This window comes from Lepidochelys olivacea, assembly GCF_965140295.1.
Source record: "Lepidochelys olivacea isolate rLepOli2 genome assembly, chromosome: 11".
In the NCBI taxonomy this organism is placed as follows: Eukaryota; Metazoa; Chordata; order Testudines; family Cheloniidae; genus Lepidochelys; species Lepidochelys olivacea.
The window spans coordinates 80433414-80452931 of NC_140421.1; the positions used below are offsets into that span (position 1 = coordinate 80433414).

General features: G+C 50.3%; 1 protein-coding gene across 1 annotated transcript in view; it reads left to right on the plus strand.

Annotated features, from left to right (window-relative positions):
- The window catches only part of LOC311528578 (E3 ubiquitin-protein ligase TRIM39-like), a gene marked incomplete at both ends in the record, with an annotated part of 424825 nt that overhangs the window by 238625 nt on the left and 166682 nt on the right, over window positions 1-19518 (plus strand). The window lies entirely within an intron of this gene.

Sequence of the window (19518 nt, forward strand, 5' to 3'; positions counted from 1 at the left end):
GGACACGGAGATAAGGACTGAGATCTTGAACTTGATTTGATGTTCTATGGCCTGATGTGTCCGTGGTAGAAGATGTGCTGCAGTGTTCTGTGCTAGCTGGAATTTCCTAAGCGCTGATGAGTTCATGCCCAGGTATATCACCTTGTTGTAGTCCAGCCATGCAGTGACAAAGGTGTGACTGAAGAAGGCCAGGTCTTCATCCACTAAGACATCTCCTAGCCAACCGGAGATGATAGAAACTGTTACTTGTGGATGTTGGGGATCTTAGTGTCAGCAAGGAATCCAAGAACACCCCTAAATTAGAGAATGAATCGACCAGTTGTTGGTAATTAACTTAAATGTAGGAACTGAACAGAGGATATCCAGAGCTTCTTGAGAAGTAATCATCAAATCCAGTCACAAGGTGGATATCTTATCTCAGCCTCTTGCTCTGCACAGCTCTAGTCCAGGAAGGCAATTTCATTCTCTGCTTTAATAACTATGGCACGTCCTAATTACATCACCACTCCAGCCTGGCCTGACCTCTGCGATTCCTGGGAATTGGCACAGGTGTTATTCACGTGGTCCATACGGAGACACGGGCATTTCTAGCGTTCCTCTTCCAAGTGGATTCTCTGATGCCTAATAAAGGCTGAGTTGATCCCTGAAGTTTTTCCCACACCCAGGGCATTCGTAGGGCTTCTTGTCCGTGTGGATCCTCTGGTGCATAGGGAGGGTTGAACTGTGACTGAAGCTTTTCCCACAGTCCAGGCAATTGTAGGGTTTCTCCCCTGTGTGGATTCTCTGGTGCATAATAAGATTTGAGTGCCAATCAAAGCTTTTCTCACACTCAAGGCATTTGTAGGGCTTTTCTTCTGTGTGTTTTTTCCAATGCTTAGTGAGGTCTGATCTGTCACTGAAGCTTTTTCGACACTCGGGGCATACATAAGGTCTCTCCCCTGTGTGGATTCTCTGGTGTATAATAAGGACAGATCTCCGACCGAAGCTTTTCCCACATTTGGGGCAATTGAAGGGTTTCTCTCCTGTGTGGATTCTCTGATGTTTAGTGAGGTCTGATTAGAAACAGTAGCTTTTCCCACAATCGGGGCACTTGAAGGGCTTTTCTCCGGTGTGTTTTCTCTGGTGCTTAGTGAGATCTGATCTGTCACTGAAGTTTTTCCCACAATCATTGCATTTATAGGGCTTCTCTCCTGTGTGGATTCTCTGGTGTATAACCAGTTGTGATTGCCGAACAAAGCTTTTCCCACACTCGGGACACTTATGGGGTCGCTCTCCAGTGTGGATTCTCTGATGGTGAATGAGGGTTGAGCTGACAAAGAAGTGTTTCCCACAGTCGGGACAACTATAGGGTCTCTCTCCTGTGTGCATTCTCTGATGTTCAGTAAGGCGGGAGCTCTGAGTGAAGCTTTTACCACAATCGGGGCATTTATAGGGCCTCTTTCCTGAGTGGATTCTCTGATAGTTAATGAGGGTTGAGCTGTTACAGAAGCATTTCCCACAGTTGGGGCATCCGCAGGATTTCTCTCCTGTGTGCATTCTCTGGTGTTCAGTAAGACAGGAGCTCTGAGTGAAGCTTTTCCCACAGTCGGGGCATTTACAGGGCTTCTCTCCTGTGTGGATTCTGTAATGTTTAAGAAGGTTTGCATGCTGTCTGAAGCTTTTCTCACAGTCAGGGCAACTGTAAGGTTTTTCTCCTGTGTGGATTCTCTGGTGAGTGATATGGGATGATCTCCAGCAGAAGCTTTTCCCACAGTCATCACACGTGTAGGGTCTCTCTCCTGTGTGGATTCTCTGGTGAGTAACAAGGGCTGAGTGGTGACTGAAGCTTATCCCACACTCATTGCATTTGTAGGGTCTCTCCCCCATGTGGGTTCTCTGGGGTTTAGTGAGGGCTGAGCTGTCCCTGAAGCTTTTCCCACAGTCACTGCATTTATAGGGCTTCTCGCCAGCGTGGATTCTCTGGTGAGTAATAAGGACTGATCTCCAGTGAAAGCTTTTCCCACAGGCACTGCACTTGTAGGGTCTGTCTCCAGCGGGGATCCGCGCCTGGACAGTTTCTTTGATTTTCCTAACCCCTTTGCTCCTGTGAGTGGATTTATCCCATCTCTCTGCTGACTGGATTCCCTGCTGCCTCTCTGGCCCACGCGGCCTCTCACGGTTTTCTCCCTCCTCAGGGTTTGGGGAGATGCCCCCTTCAGATGTTCCCCGTACTGTCCTGTGTGGTTCCTCTGGATCAGGATCTTCCAGCTGAGGATTCTCCTCCTCGTTCTCACTCACCATCCCATCACCTGCTGGGACAGAGAGAGAACCCAGACAGGAGTCAGTCCCCGTGCCGGGGGAAAGGGTAAGCAAGGTACAAACTCTAGTAATGGTTCCCCCTCAAAACCCCTTCCCCACTGGACAGAAAGGATGGGATTGATTCTGCCTTCACATCCCATCGAGAGAGTCAGAGAAAAAGCGAGCGACTGCCAGGTGACTGGGAAACCATGACTGATGTCTCCCGTGAGGATGTGTCACTTGCTGGGGCAAACCTGGCCTGGGTGAGACAAGGCAGAAGAAACCAGAATAACCGCTGGGTAGATAAATAAATTCATAGATCAATCAGGGATAAATCCCCTCCAAACCTTCCCCAGAGGAGGGAGAGGAAGAGAGCGATTTTGCCTCCCCATCTCCTCCGTATGTGGATGAGAGGAGGGGTTTTTGCGGTCAGATATCTTTGGTGAAAACCCATTAAGGATGCCTGCCATGAGAATATAAAAGCGGAGCCAGTTTCACTGATTCCTCACCCCTGTGGATGTCTCCTGGGATCCTCCTTTCCTCATAACCCTGGAGACCATGGACCCACGACTCCTCCTCTCGTTCCAGCCGGGAGATCACATCTGGTTTGGAAATTAGAAATCCTGCTGGGGGGCAAGAAATCAAGTGTTGATCTTGTTCATTACGGTCAGGGCTGTTAGTATTCCAGATCCAGGGTCTGAGCAGCCCACCCAGAGAGGTGTTTCCTCTCCCCAGCCCCACCCTGCAGGGACTGGGCTATAAATGGTACAAGATCCCATGACGTGCTGGTCTGGAGCAAGGCTTCCTCCACTCTGCCTAGGGAGTTGCCCTGACTTAGTCCCCTGGGGATCTGAGCTGAGCAGGGCTGCTACCCTCTCCGGGTATCTTGTTTGCATCTAAGCCTCCGTCACTGCCAGTTAACTCCTCTCTCCATTCCCCTCCCCCATATCCCTCCAAAACACAAGCCAGAACTGGAAGCTATTACTTGTGAGTGTGAGCAATTTGGGGTGGAGACTATCCCTATTTCTCCATGCAGCACCTGCCTCAACGGGGCTGTGATCCTGTACTGGGGCCTTGAGGTGCTTTCTCCGTACAAGTGGTGAAGAAACAAACAGAAGAAACGCCAACCAGGGCCTGAAAAGAAGATCATTAAACACCTGTTCCCTGTCCAGCACAGAGAGGGAAGAGCCTAGTTCCGTGGGGTCACAATGGACTAGAGGTAGGGGCTGAAGGGTAAATCGGCCCTTCCCCATCACCCAGGAGACCCACTGTGCTCCCACAGAGGGGCAGACACTGTAGGCCTGGTTCTGGGTCTCCTCACTCCCCCAGTCTGCTCCACAAACCACAGACCCAGAGAGGGAAACTCTACGGGAGGAGCAATTATTCTCCAACCTCTACTCCCCCGGGCTCCAATGTGGGAGACGCCCCCCGCCCGACAAATCTCACCAATCCCATCTGAATTATCTCCAAGGGGCCCCCCCTGCGCAAAGCACTCTAGCTCAGGGCTTGAGCCCCATTGACATTACTGGAAGTTAAGCCCACGCTTCAGTTCTTCACTGAAGAGGGATGCTTGTTGTAACTGGGACCCAAGCCCAAGGAAAAGACTAATTGGGTATCCGGGTAATTACAAAGCTGAAGACTTAGAATCAGACATGCGATGGCCCAAAGGACCATTACGGTCGTTTAGCCTGACCTCCTGCATCACACAGGCCAGAGAAAATCAACCAGCTATTCCTACATTAAGCACACCCAAAACTCCCCTCCCCTACCAGGCATGGATGGGTCTTGAAGGATGGACTGATCACTCCAGCCAAATACCTCACGCTCCTGAATCAATCCTACAGCTAATGGAATGCTCGCGTGCAAAGACCAGATGCTCTCCGTCCTGCAGATGTTTGGCCAGCAGCCTGCCTTGCACAAAGACGTACGAGTGCAGTGCAGACAGGGATCAGTGTGACCACGTGTCTAGAAGTGGCGGCCTAGATGGAAATGACAATGGTGATGACTTTGATGAACAAGGGTTTTCAGTCCCATATGTCAAGGCTAACTTCCCTAGGATTACCAACGATCAGGGTTTTTTCTATGTAAGTAATGTGTCCCTGTGTTAAAATATAAATTAAAAAAGTTGATTTTTAAACATTTTCTCTATTAGGTATCTACATGATTGTTCTAGGTTTGTCATGTTTGGTACCGTTATGTTCATGGAAGAAAAGGCTTTTGAATGATACCCAACTCAACCCTTTCCCTATGACACTGTATTATCAAGATTTCCACTAACTGGAGGAACCTGGAAGTGGGAGCCTGGAGGGATAGTCAGTTTCCCCTCCCAAGCTGCAGAGAGTGACACCATGGAAATTTACGGTTCTGTAGATTTTTATGAACCAAATGACACTTCCCTTACCTTTCTATCATGAACATGCCCACGGAATACGATTGTACTACATTAAGCTCCCAAACTATGTTGTTTCCTAGATTGAAAAGCCCTCTTCTCTTCCCCTTGTAGGTATTTTTAAGCTATCAAGTCACCACTCTACTGTCTCTTTGTTTAGGTAAACATAGTGAGCTTCTTAAGTCTCGCACTGTAAACCGTCCTCGGAATTTCTAAAGGTTGGAGAGTAAAACATCCTATATCAAAATGTGTGGCATCCAACATGGGGGAATTCGAAACCTCATCTTGACAAATAAAGAAGAACTGATTAGAAAACATTAGTAAAAGTTAGAACAAATTAGTAATAGCTTAGGTGTAAGCCACAGAATCATAAAAATGCAAGATTGGAAGGGACTTCAAGGGTATGTCTACACTGCTGCATTGTAAACACAGGTCTGTGGGACCCATGCTTGAACATCCTCACTGAACTGTAAACCTGCCTTACAAGTACCGGACGTGGGTCTTGTTGCCATGCTAACGTGTATGTACTTCACTCTGCAGCCTTCCCACTTGGGTCTCCATCTCGAGCTGCATATATGCTGCAAGATGACAGGGCTTTGCCCTACCTTCATAGCAGGGTCCTAGGCTGTGGGTCCTGGGAGCTTGCTGAACCATGTCAGAGTGAGGTGTGTGTGCAGGGAAGGGGGGCTTAAGCTTAACCATGAGTCAGAGGCCTGTCTTAGTGCAGTCGTACCCAGAGAAATCAACAAACCCTTCCCCCTGGGCTGAGGCAAGATTAAGTAAACCTAAACCATCCCTGCCAAGAGTTTTTTCAGCCTCTTCTTACAGCCCTCCAATGACGGGGATTCCACAACTTCCCTGCTTGGCTTTCCCAGTGCTGAACTATTCTTAGAGTCTAGATAGTTTTTTCCTGATATCTAACTGAAATCTCCCTTGCAGCGGACTAAGTTGATTCCTTCCTGTCCTGCCCTTGGTGGACATGAAAAACAATGGATTACCATCCTCTTTACAACAGCCTTCTAAATAGTTGAAGACTGGTATCATGTGTCCCTGGAGCCTTCTCTTCTCTAGACTAAACATGCCCAATTCTTTCAATGTTGCAAAGATTAGCATAATGGGAGGATATAACCCATCACACAGAGGAAAGAAAAGGCAAAAATAGGCCCCATATTTCTGGATCACGGTTTCATTAATGTCTCTGTTTTGGAGTTATTATGAGGCAAATTGTCCACAAGGTGCTACACAGACATTACAAAAAAGAACAAGTGAAAGTCAAAGGCCACAAGGGACCATTGTAATCACCTAGTCTGATCACCTGTGTAACACAAGCCATTAAAAGAACTTCCCCCAAATAATTCCTAGAAGAGATCCTTAAGAAAACATTGAATCTTGATTTTAAAATGGTCAGAGATGGAGAACCCACCCTGACCCTTGGTAAATTGTTCCAAAGATTAATTACACACTGTTAAAAATGTATTCCTTATTTCCAGTCTAAATCTTTCTAGCTTCAACTTCCAGGCATTGAAATAATAGAATCATGGGACTGGAAGGGACCTCGAGAGCTCATCTAGCCTGGTCCCCTGCACTCATGGCAGGACTAAGTATTTTCTTCAGTCTAGATTCTAGATCATCCCTTGTGTGACCTGCTCTTAAAAACCTCCAATGACGGAGACTCCACAAACTCCCTGTGCAACTTGTTCCAGGGCTTCACCACCCTGACAGTCAGGAAGTTTTTCCTAGTGTTCAACCTAAACCTCCCTTGCTGCAATTTAAGCCCACTGCTTCTTGTTATTCCTTTCTCTGGTAGATAAAGAGCCCATTGCTAAATATTTGTTCCCCACCTAGGTATTTATTAGACTGTGATCAAGTTACCCCTTAACCTTCTCTTTGTTATGCTAAATAGATTGTGCTCCTGGAGTCATTTACTATAAGGCAGGTTTTCTAATCCTTTAATAATTCTTGTGGCTTTTCTCTGAACCCTCTCCTGCTTATCAGCTTCCTTCTTCAATTATGGGCGTCAGAACAGGACACAGTATTCCACCAGCACCAAAACCAGAGGTAAAATAACTCTCTCTGCTCCTACTTGAGAGTCCCGTTTATGCATCCAAGGATTGCATTAGCAATTGGACACAAAAATCACACTGGAGCTCATGTTCAGCTGATTATCCACAACAACTCCCCATTTTTTTTCCAGAGTCACCACTTCCCAGGACAGAGTCCCCCCCACCCCCATCCCGTCCTTGTGAAAGTATGGTCGACATTCTTTGTTCCTAGATGTTTTCATTTATATTTAGCCAAAATAAAACACGTATTGTTTGCTTGCCCCCAGCTTAGAAAAATAAAAACTGGCTAACTGATAAATCTCAAAACATAGCTGTAAATGGAATCATTGTCAAGCATGTTTGTTTCTAGTGGGGTCCAGTCTTGGCCCTAAGCTATTTAACATTTTTATCAGTGCTGTGGAAGAAAGCATAAAATCATCAATGATAAGATTACAGATGACACAAAGACTGGTGTAATGGTAATTAAAGAAGTGGACAGGTCACTCATACAGAACCCTTTGGATTGCCTGGTGAGATGGGTGCAAGAAAACACTGTGGGCTTCAATATGGCCAAATGTAAAATGATACATCTAGGAACAAGGAATGCAGGCCACCCTCATAGGCTGGGAGACTCTCTTTGGAAGCAATATCTCTGAAAAAAGATGTCAGGGTTATGGTGGATAACCAGCCGAACAGGAGCTTCCAGTGTGTGACACTGAGGCCGGAGTAGCTGCTGCACACCTTGGAGGCATAAACAGGGGACTCTCGAGTACCAGTAGAGAGGTCATATTACCTCTGTGCTTTAGAATCATACAACCACTGCTGGAATACAATGTCCATTTCTGGTGCCAGCAATTCAATAAGGCTGTTGAAAAATTCTGGGGGGGGGGGAGTTCAGAGAAGAAACATGAGTGTGATAAAAGGATTGAAAACAGGCCTTATAATGAAAGCCTCTAGGAGCTCAGTCTCTCCCGTTGATCAAAGAAAAGGTGAAGGGGAGACTTGACCGCAATCTATGAATGGCTACATGGGGAACAGAAATGTAACAATAATGGGCTCTCTGGTCTCGCAGAAAAAGGTATAACAAGATCCAATGGCTGGAAGTTGAAGCTAGACAAATTTAGACTTGACATAAGTTGCAAAGTTTGAACAGTGAGGACAACTGACCATTGGGAAAGACTTAGCAAGGGTTATGGCGGATTCTCCATCACAGGGAATTCTTAAAATCAAGATTTGGGTTGTGTTTTTGTTTTGGTTTTTTTTGCTAAAAGATGTGCTCTATTTTAAACAGGGTAATTCAGGGGAGCTCCTATGGCCTGTGTTACACAGGAGGTCAGACTAGATGATCCCAACGGTCCATTCAGCCCTTATAAAATATGAATCTCTAAAGCAGATTTTCCAGTTGACAAATCATTCTTATAGCTCTTTTCTAAACCTGCGCTAATTTGACAACATCCTTTTTTCAGTGTGAACACCAGAACTAGACACAGCACCCATCAATGGTCTAACCAATCCCATTTAAAGAGGTAATATCACCTCGTTATTCCTATTTCCTATTCCCCTGCTAATCTATCCTAGAATCATTACTAGCCGTCTTTGCTACAGCATTGAACTGGAAGCTATGTTTCCACCATGACCTTTTGGTTCTCTTCAGAGTCACTGCTTTCCCAAAGGGTCCCAGAGCCATGGACAGAGATGCTGTCTGACATGGTGATGAACCAGGCTCATGGTGTTGGGGGACTTGGACATCCACACAAATAATTCCACAGACACAGCAGCAAAAAAACCTTCCATTAGATTTTCCAGCTCCTATTCTCACAGGACGCCTCCAGTCCCACACGTGTAGCCAGCCACACCCTGGACTGGACATGGATCTCAGAAACACCAGAACTGCCCCTCTGCATCCATTTGAGCTACACTATGCAACACAGAACACCAGCACTCGCTGAATAAAAACTCTACCCCGCCAAGAGGCCAAGGAGCAGAAAGATTAGCCAAGCATGACACTCGCTTGCCATCCTCCACACAGACCTCCACAGTCCTGGGCACCTGCAACAGCTCCGGCAGGGATGGGGCAAACTGGAGCATTGACGATGGGGAGCCCCAGCAGAGAGGGAGACTTTGGCACTAGGAATTCTTGTAACCCATTGCCACGGCTGCTGCCGCAGGAGGGAAAGAGACTATTCATTACACCAGCACTTGGTGTCTCCAACTGAAATAAGGGCCCTGTTCTGCGGCCACTGGTTCTGACATGGCCTCCACCATTACCATAGTGTCTGAGCCGCTCACAGTCTTTAATGTATTTATCCTTACCCCTCCCTTGTGAGGTAGGGAGGGGCCATTCTACCCATTTTACAGATGGGGAATGGAGAAACTGAGACCCAGGGCTAGATTCACAAAAGGATTTAGGTGCCCAAGTCCTATAATCGGGCCCCACTGAGCTCAACCAAATCCCTGCTCAGCGGCTGCCGAACCCCGTAGGCCCTGAAACTCAAGCGGCACCTAATTTTTGCAGTAAACATTCTCTCGGCACCTCTGAGCACATGCAGGGCCTCTCTCGCCAGGTCTCCAGGTGGGCATGGGCACAGGAACTAGGGGCATGGGGGGTGCTGCAGCACCCTCAGGTTTTACGCCAGCCTCGGCCCCCTTACCCCTATCCCCTCCCGGAGCCGTGGCCCTGCTCCCATGGGGGTGGGTAGTGCAGATGGGGTAAGGGGGGGCACAGAACCCCCACTCTAGACAGAGTTCCAGCACCATTACAGATGTGGAAGACAGGCGTGCCTCTGCCTGACTTGCCTGTGGGACCCAATTTGGCAAGAGTCCCCAGAGCTCACCTACCGGACTGCATCGCTATAGACAAACTTCCATACAACAGGGAGGAGGGAGAACTCCCTCCCAACTTTTAGTCCCGTGGTTAGGATATTCCCCTGGGCAGTGGGAAGCCCGCCGCTCTGTCTGTGGGATAATCTGATGCGGGTCTCCTTCAGTCTCTCCTGTTGAAGCGTTTCTGCTCTCAAACTCTCCTGGGAGGATGGGCCAGGATGGGATGAGCTATAGATAGTCGAAGAGGTGCCTGAAACTGTGGCTGTGCTAAACAGATGGCAGGGGCTGCATCTGATCCCCCTTTCCTTGACTTCCATTTTTGCATTTCCCCCCACGATGGATAGAGTTCTGGCCATGGCTGCCTAGAATGTTGCCTGGAATTTTGGAACTGATTCGACGCAGCATTCAATAACTATTGTGTTACAGGCAGACAGAGGAAAGCCTTCCAGTTGCAGGTAAGGCCTTCGTTGTCTCAGCAGGCTACTTCATGAACCCTCACTCAGCACCGAGCCCCTCTCCCTGCAAGGAACCCTTTCGCAGAGATCAGTCACGGCCAGGCAAGGACACCAGGAAGACCACCTTCCTTCCAAGAATTCAGCACATGGGCACAAGAGGTGTCCCTGGAGACGCTAATGGTAACTGGATCCTGTCCCGTGACTATGGTCCATGCCCATCTGGGCTGGTGAAAGAGAGCTGAGAACATCTGGGGCTTCACACTAACACAGCTGGCAGAGACAGAAGATGTGCAAATGGAGATGAAGCACATTTGAAAATCTGGCCAGTGAGGACTTAGGCAGAGCTAAGTCACAAGACATTGGTCCAATGGCTGAGATGGCTGAGGGGCCGGAAGACCCACAGAATGGTGGAACCAGCCTCGGTTTTTATGTGCCTGAATTGCCTGTCACATGGGAGGGGATGTGGATGGGACAGTCTCTTGCACACAAGATCTGATCCCTCTGAAATCTGGGGGACTAGTTAAGAAAACTGCACAGAATCTGACCCCTTTGCTTCGAAGACCACCCAACTTCTAATACCTGAGGGGACAGGAATCCTTACCCCGCCAGGTCACAATCTCATAACTCTCCTGCATGACGTCCTTGTAGAGGGCTGTCTGAGTGGGGTCCAGCAGGGCCCATTCCTCCTTGGAGAAATACTCAGCCACCTCCTCAAACGTCACGGGCTCCAGGGAAGCCATTTCTCTTCCCCGTCCCTTGGAAGGATGGGCAGATCTGTAGCACAATGTGGATGTTATTTTGCAGCCTGGCAGGATGAGAAGGCAATTGAGGATGTTTCAGAAGGGCTTTTAGTCCATTTTATATCCCATTTCTTCCTGGGTTTGTCCCCTACAGACAGACGTTCTAGACTCTGCCATACTGGTGAAAGGCTTGACCTGAGTTTTCAAAAACAGCAACCTAATGTTCGGTTCTTAGAGCCACGCTCAGTTCTCTCAATAAGTGGCCTGAGTTTGAAACGTGCCAAGCCTGAGACATGACGGTTATCGTCAGGTGCCCAGCACGGCTGCCAGTCAGAGCATTTATTCAGCTACCTGAATACAGATCGAGAACATTAGCTATGGGCTTAGGGTGATGGGATAGAAAGTGTGAGAATCGGGACAGGGGGTGGGGGGTAATAGGCTCCCATATAAGAAAAAAGCCCCAAATAGTGGGACTGTCCCTAACAAATCGGGACATCTGGTCACCCTATATAGGCTCCGGTATGTAAGGACATGGTCCTGTAACACAGCACAGACACAGCCCCTCCCAGCACCCCAAAATCAACTAAGGCCGTTTTAAATCCTCACCGTTATCTACAGGGAGTGAAGGGCAGGGGGCCACTCATGCTCACACACATCATGTGTGTCAATATTTGCCAGGCTGGCACTTAAGTCAGTAAATAAGTGTGATTGACTGGCAAAGAACCAGGCTGGGTACCCTCGGAAACAGAGATTGACTGGACTACAGAGAGGAGAGGGGCTCCCTGGGATCTCTCTATAAGATGCGCAGCCCAAGGAGGCTGGAGCTCTTCAAAACTGGATCATTTTCGAAGTATTAAAGGGTCATTTCTCTCCCTTCCTCCCAGGATGCTTTCCAAACAGGGGCGAGCCGTGTGACCCCCAGCCTCCGAGACCAGTCGCCGGGAGCAGCCTGCCAGTGACCCGGGCAGGGCCATATCGGCTCCGAGCCGTCGGCCCTGCAGACAGACGCTGCACAGCCGCCTGCCCGGAGCTGACGGCGGAGCAGGGCCAAGGACCCGCTGTGGGGACCCCTGGACCCCCTCCGACCCCTAGCGGACCCCTAGCAGACCCCCGGACCCCCCGACCCCTAGTGGACCCCCCGGACCCCCCCCACACCTAGCAGACCCCCAGACCCTCCCGACCCCTAGTGGACCCCAGCAGACTCCCGGATCCCCCCCGACCCCTAGCAGACACCTAGCAGACCCCCTGGACCCCCCCTGACTCCTAGCGGAGCCCCCGGACACCCTCCCAACCCCTAGCAGACCCCTAGCAGACCCCCGGACCCCCCCGACTCCTAGTCCCTCTCCGACCCCCTGACCTGTGGGGGCTCCCCCGACCACTAGCGGACCCCCCGGACACCCCCCTGACCTATGAGGAGTCCCGAACCCCCCCGACCCCTAGCAGACCCCCAGTCCCCAGTGACCTGTGGGCAGCGCGTCCCCCCAGCAGCGGGCACCGGGCAGAGGCAGGACCAGGCTTTTCCTCTCCCTTGCCCCCCGGGCAGTGACTGTTGGAGGGGGTTCAGGGGGCAGGGGCTGGGGGGCAGGCAGAGCCCGAGGGGGGCCGGCTCTCACACAGAGGCAGCAGCGGCCTGGGCCGGTGTCACGCCCTGGAGCTCAGCCCCGGCGCCGCAGGCCGCGGAAGGGGAGGCAGGATTCGCTGGGGGGGTGTTTGGGGCGGGGAGGGGAAGAGGCGTAGCTGGTGTGGGCAGGCCAGGGGTGGGGGCTGTGGAGTGTGGAGCAGGCGGGGTGGGGTGTGGTGGAGGCATAGTAGGTGTGGGCAGGCCAGGGATGGGGGCTGTGGAGTGTGGGGCGTGCAGGGTGGGGTGGAGGCATAGCTGGCATGGGTAGGCCAGGGGTGGGGGCTGCGGAGAGTGGGGTGGGCGGGGAGGAGGCGTAGCTGGCATGGACAGGCCAGGGGTGGGGGCTGTGGAGTGTGGGGCGTGCAGGGTGGGGAGGAGGCGTAGCTGGCGTGGGCAGGCCAGGGGTGGGGGCTGCGGAGAGTGGGGTGGGCGGGGAGGGGAGGAGGCGTAGCTGGCGTGGGCAGGCCAGGGGTGGGGGCTGTGGAGTGTGGGGCGTGCAGGGTGGGGAGGAGGCGTAGCTGGCGTGGGCAGGCCAGGGGTGGGGGCTGCGGAGAGTGGGGTGGGCGGGGAGGGGAGGAGGCGTAGCTGGCGTGGGCAGGCCAGGGGTGGGGGCTGCGGAGAGTGGGGTGGGCGGGGAGGGGAGGAGGCGTAGCTGGCGTGGACAGGCCAGGGGTGGGGGCTGTGGAGTGTGGGGCGTGCAGGGTGGGGTGGAGGCATAGCTGGTGTGGGCAGGCCAGGGGTGGGGGCTGCGGAGAGTGGGGTGGGCGGGGAGGGGAGGAGGCGTAGCTGGCGTGGGCAGGCCAGGGGTGGGGGCTGCGGAGAGTGGGGTGGGCGGGGAGGGGAGGAGGCGTAGCTGGCGTGGACAGGCCAGGGGTGGGGGCTGCGGAGAGTGGGGTGGGCGGGGAGACGAGGAGGCATAGCTGGCATGGGCAGGCCAGGGGTGGGGGCTGTGGAGTGTAGGGCAGGCAGGGTGGGGAGGAGGCATAGCTGGCATGGGTAGGCCAGGGGTGGGGGCTGCGGAGAGTGGGGTGGGCGGGGAGGGGAGGAGGCATAGCTGGCATGGGTAGGCCAGGGGTGGGGGCTGCGGAGAGTGGGGTGGGCGGGGAGGGGAGGAGGCGTAGCTGGCGTGGACAGGCCAGGGGTGGGGGCTGTGGAGTGTGGGGCGTGCAGGGTGGGGTGGAGGCATAGCTGGTGTGGGCAGGCCAGGGGTGGGGGCTGCGGAGAGAGGGGTGGGCGGGTAGGGGAGGAGGCGTAGTTGGCATGGGCAGGCCAGGGGTGGGGGCTGCGGAGAGTGGGGTGGGCGGGGAGGGGAGGAGGCGTAGCTGGCGTGGACAGGCCAGGGGTGGGGGCTGCGGAGAGTGGGGTGGGCGGGGAGACGAGGAGGCATAGCTGGCATGGGCAGGCCAGGGGTGGGGGCTGTGGAGTGTAGGGCAGGCAGGGTGGGGAGGAGGCATAGCTGGCATAGGCAGGCCAGGGTGGGGGCTGTGGAGCGTGGTGTGGGCAGGATGGGGTTGGGAGGAGGCGTAGCTGTGTGGGGCGGGGCAGGCCAGGGGTGGGGGCTGCGGAGCGTGGTGTGGGCGGGGTGGATATCAGGGCCTGAGGCGTTGTGATGCTCAGGCTGAGTGTGCAATGAGCAGGGAGAGGAAGGCACCTAAGAATGGGATGCACACCACATTTTGTGATGACAAGCCAGGAACCCTTCTCCTGGAGCCAGGTGGCCCTGGTGCCTCAGCTGTTCCTTGTGAGAACAAGTTCGGAGTCTCCTCACCCCACACCCAGTGGCCGGCGGAGGCAAAGGTGGTGCCCACCGTGTAGCTCTTCTGGGTTAGAGAGCTCAGCCTGGACCTGGATGAGCCAGGTTCAATCCCCCCTTTGCAGCCCAGGAGCCAGAGGAGTTCCCTCTGCCCACTGCGGCCCCGGGGCTGGGAAAGTTCGCTGTCCCTGGCACAGCCCCAGGAGAGAGGAGCTCTCGCACTCTCCCTGCCACAGCCCAGGAGCCTGCGGAGTTTTGTGCCCCTCGCCAGGCCCCATTGCTGGAGCAGTTTGCTCTCCCCCTCCCCAGAGGAGTTTCACATCCCTCGCCAATGTGCCCCACCCCAAAGCAGTAAAATTTAAATTCCTGCACATGTCCCTGCTTCTAGAGATTGCTGGGCACTGCCATGTTGGGTTAGGTTATGATCTATTAAAAAGAAAAGGAGTACTTGTGGCACCTTAGAGACTAACCAATTTATTCGAGCATAAGCTTTTGTGAGCTACAGCTCACTTCATTGGATGCTGTAGCTCACGAAGGCTTATGCTCAAATAAATTGGTTAGTCTCTAAGGTGCCACAAGTACTCCTTTTCTTTTTTGCGAATACAGACTAACACGGCTGCTACTCTGAAACCTGTCATTATGATCTACTGAATCTATTCATCCTATTTGTATGCATGTGTAATTTTTTATTTGAAGTTATGAATATTGACTGTGTACTTGTTTAATTTTAAGTAGCCTCAGTGAAACAGTTGGTCAGCTTCCTGAGAAAAGACTATTCTCAGTAAGTGCCCAATCAAGAAACACTTAAGCCAGCAATGAACTTGGAGACACCAATCCACATCTGGGCTTTCCCAGGAATGTGGCCTGGCTGGTAAGGAATTCAGTCATGCATAGACATGTGACTTGCCCAGGTGACTCCAAAACTCCATCTTGGAGCTGAATTCCGGATAGGAGAGTGGAGGAGGTCTCCACTCACAAGAGAAAGTCTATTTAAGCCCCTGGGAGACCCCTCCATTTTGTCTTCAGCTGGCTCAAGAGATAGCCTCTCCGCCCCCAAAGGTTACCTGAAAGAGACTGGAACAAAGGACAAAGTAACCACAGGGGTGAGAGTGATTGCTAGACCCAGACTAGAAGGAGGCTAGTCTGTAAAAGAAGCTTACTGGAACATCTTCGAGAGTGAGATTTCATCTGTAATCACTTTCTTACTGTATTAGGCATAGACGTGCATGTTTTATTTTATTTTGCTTGGTAATTCACTTTGTTCTGTCTGTTATTACTTGGAACCACTTAAATCCTATGTTTTGTATTTAATAAAATCACTTTTTACTTATTAATTAACCCAGAGTATGTATTAATACCTGGGGAGGGGGGCAGGCAAACAGCTGTGCATACCTCTCTATCAGTGTTATAGAGGGCAAACAATTTATGAGTTTACGCTGTACAAGCTTTATACAGGGTAAAACGGATTTATTTGGGGTTTGGACCCCACTGGGAGCTGGGCATCTGAATGTTGGAGACAGGAACACTTCTTAAGCTGTTTTCAGTTAAGCCTGCAGCTTTTCAGGGATGTGGTTCAGACCTGGGTCTGGGTTTGTAGAGTGTCTGGCTCAGACAAGGCAGGGTTCTGAAATCCCGAGCTACACAGGGAAAACAGGCTCAGAGGTAGTCTCAACACATCAGGTGGCAGTCCCCAAGGGGGTCTCTGTGATCCAACCCATCACAGATACATGTGTACAAAGAGGATAATCATATTCAGTAAATCATAACCTTTGTGATGCTACCTCAACATGACCCGGCTTGCATAAAATATGTTATGATTATGACACAATTATATCATAATTTTACTATGAAAAATATGGGAAGCAGCATCACAGGAGGCTCCTCCTCCTTCCTTTCAGCCTTCCAAATGCCCATTTCAGTGCAAATCTGCATTGACTCAGAGTAGAGTTAAGCAGCTCCTTTCTCCTGTCCCAGTGCCCAGGACAATGATTCATAAGCCAGGGATGCAGACGGTTTCCCAGAATGACAGGAGTATGAGGTACAAAGGGGTTGAACACCGGATGATATTCAAAGTAAATTTACAAACAGAATGATACAATTATCAAAACTGATAATTAGGAGATTCAAGAATTAGGTGGAATTATTAAGTAATTGCTTCTTATCTGAGTGGTTCAAAAAAAGCAAATGAAAACATGGAATTACTGATTATGGTTATTAATGCATTAAGGAGGTAACCACAAACGTTTACCAAGGATTCTTTTTCCTGTGCATTAAGGGAAGTCCAAAAATAAACAATTGAACTTGGATTTGAAGTAGAGAAATGTTTATTTCAGTAATCAACTGGTTTGTCAATTAAGAAACCCGTAATCAATTAAATCAACAAGATGTATGCAAACAAGATACAACAGATAAAAAAGGTAAATAAAACAAGTGATACAATGTAGCAAAACTTAACCCCCTAACTAAACATGACATTCTAAAATACCATGTAAATGAAAAGAAGGTTGGTTAGCTACACTGAATGGACGAGTGGTATAAAATTGGGTTTAACATTCAAAAAACTGTGTGTGATCCATGAGTGTCCCCTAACAGCATCGACAGGTTGTATTATGCTAATTAAGATGAACCACTAGTTCAGCATTATGAAAATAATTCAACAGCGGACCTTTACGAATAAACAGTTTCCGCTAACCAAGAATAAGCTCAATGATGTGATTAGATTAGAGCAACTCTAATGCAACTTGGTATTACAACTTTTGAACTAAAAACCAAGTTAGAGGAAACTGGATATTTTGGCTAAGGTAATACAATTGAAAGGAGGGCCAAGCACACAAAAGCTAACACGGCCATTATTACACTGTTTATTTTTTATTAAAGGCAATGCCATACATCAACAGCTGAACACTCTGTTGCTCAAATACAGAAAGAGAACTACCTCAGAGTACCCTGCTTTTGTTATTTAAAATAGGCAAAGGTAAAATAGAAACCAATGAAATTCCCACCCCAGGACAGGAATGGGGCTAGCGTGGAGTATAAAGTAGGACAACTCTGTAGTTAGAAACACACAACGGCGCTGAAAGTAATGTAGAAGTATTCACCCAACACAAAGGTTGAAGTGAGCCTCAGAAGATGGCTGTTCTCGCTCACACATGCGGAGTGGCGTGCCAAGGGAGAGAGATGTCAGGATGTTTCTCTCACCAGCAGGTAATGCTGTCTCACACATGCAAAGGCAGCACCGGGCGGGTGTGTGTGTAACAGACTGATTGACAGAGTTGCCAGTTCTCAGTAGCTCTTAAAGTTAGAAATTGAGTTGAAACAAGGCAACAACAGAAAATTAGCCCCCAAGCAATGGATTTCCACAAACCAAAGATTTGAAGGGCAGCTCGTTTAGGCAGTAAGATCAATTTAGGAAGCCCGCTCTAGTGAGCTGAGCACCACTCAGACAAGGTGGGAGCAGAAACTCTGGCTGTTGGGAATCCAAACGTGGCAGTTGAAATTGGCACCACCTCACTTTTAGTCACAACGTTGCCCGATTCAAACCCTGGAACTTCGTCTGGTGATGTTCTTAGGAGATTTTTCCTCACTGTTTTGTGCAGACTTAGTTGGCGTCTGAACCCACCGCCTGGACCAGGCCCCGTGGCAGAGGAGCATCCACCTTTCCCGCTTTGTCAATCCCAAAAGGAGATAGGTTCCGGCAGCCAAGAGCGGGAGGGTTAGCACACACCCGTGTTCCCTCCTTGCTGCGCAGCCCCCCAGCAGTCAGTCAGCTACCAGCCCGCTCTGCCTTGGAGCCCGGGGCCAGCCGGTCCCAGGAGCATCCTGTTTGCTGCGCAGACCGGGGAGGAAGGTGGGGGTGCTGATGTCAGGGTGTTCCCCTCCCCCTGCTCATGTATCCCATCTCCGCAGAGCGGGGTGGGGGGGCACGTGGAAGGGAGCTGCTGGTGGCTGCTGTTGTGTCTGAACAAGCAGCCTTCAGACTGGTAAGTGCCGATCTACTTAAAGGGGCAGGGCATCTCTCATACCCTCCCCCTGCACGCACACACACGCCTGCACACACACACAGACACACACAGTGTCTCTCCCTCTCACACACAGTGTCTCTTTCTCTCTCACACACACACGTCCCTGCCTCCCCCCTCTCTCTCTGACACACCCACAGAGTGTCTCTCTCTCTCACAGACACACAATGTCCCTGCCTCCCCCCCTCTCTCTCACACACAGTGTCTTACTCACACACAGTCACACACACACAATCTCTCTCTCTCTCACACACAGTGTGTCTTACTCACACACACACATCACACACAGAGTGTCTCTCTCTGTCGCTCTCTCTCTCTCACACACACACACACACACACAGTGTCTTTCTCTCTCTCACACACACACACAGTGTCTTTCTCTCTCACACACACACAGTCTCTTTCACACTCACCTCCCAACACATACTTGTATTATTGTTTTGGGTGTTACTTCTTGGTACTTCCCGCAATGCACATTTATTCTCTGCAATTTTATTCTTTCAAAGTGCTGTTGTTTTAGTTCTTTGACTGGTCTATGCATTTCATACTTTTATTTCTCTCTTACACTTCAATTTAATTCTTTGAGTAGTGAGTTCTAAAATGCCCAACCTGTCCTGGCTGAAGTAATTATCCTATGGTAACTTTTTAAAAAGATAGATTATAGCTAGGTTTTTTGTTTCTACTGGTGGCACACATCCACACATACCTCAGTGCACATAACAAAATTCATTCCACAAATGGATGCAAAATATTAGCGGGACCATAGCCAGAGAGCTGTGTGCCAATCTCCCATTGATTAGCTTAGGCAGTGCCCTGCCTAGTCTGCTGTCTTTTGTCAATCATACCTCTCTTCATTCATTGTACAGGGAGCCAGTGCCCCGAAATCAGGCTTCATTGCTCCAGTGTTGTTCCTGTGATTTTCTAGGTGCCTAAAAATTTAGTCTTGGCATTGCTGAGTGTCACAGCATATAAGTCCCTTGGCGGATCCCAGCCTACAGTACTATCAACACTTAATGAGAAGTCAGAGCACATAACATAAGGTTGAGTTTAGGTATATAAAACCAAACATCAATGGAGAACCTCAATGAAAACTGGTTGAAAATTATACTCAGATCCCATCACAACGTGGAAGACTTATCTCAGACTCTTATCATGGAATCATAGACTATCAGGGTTGGAAGGGACCTCAGGAGGTCATCTAGTCCAGTGGTTCTCAAACTTTTGTACTGGTGATCCCTTTCACATAGCAAGCCTCTGAGTGCGACCCCCCCTTATAAATTAAAAACTTTTTTATATATTTAACAACATTATAAATGCTGGAGGCGATGCGGGGTTTGGGGTGGAGGCTGGCAGCTTGTGACCCCCCAGATAATAATCTTGTGACCCCCTGAAGGGTCCC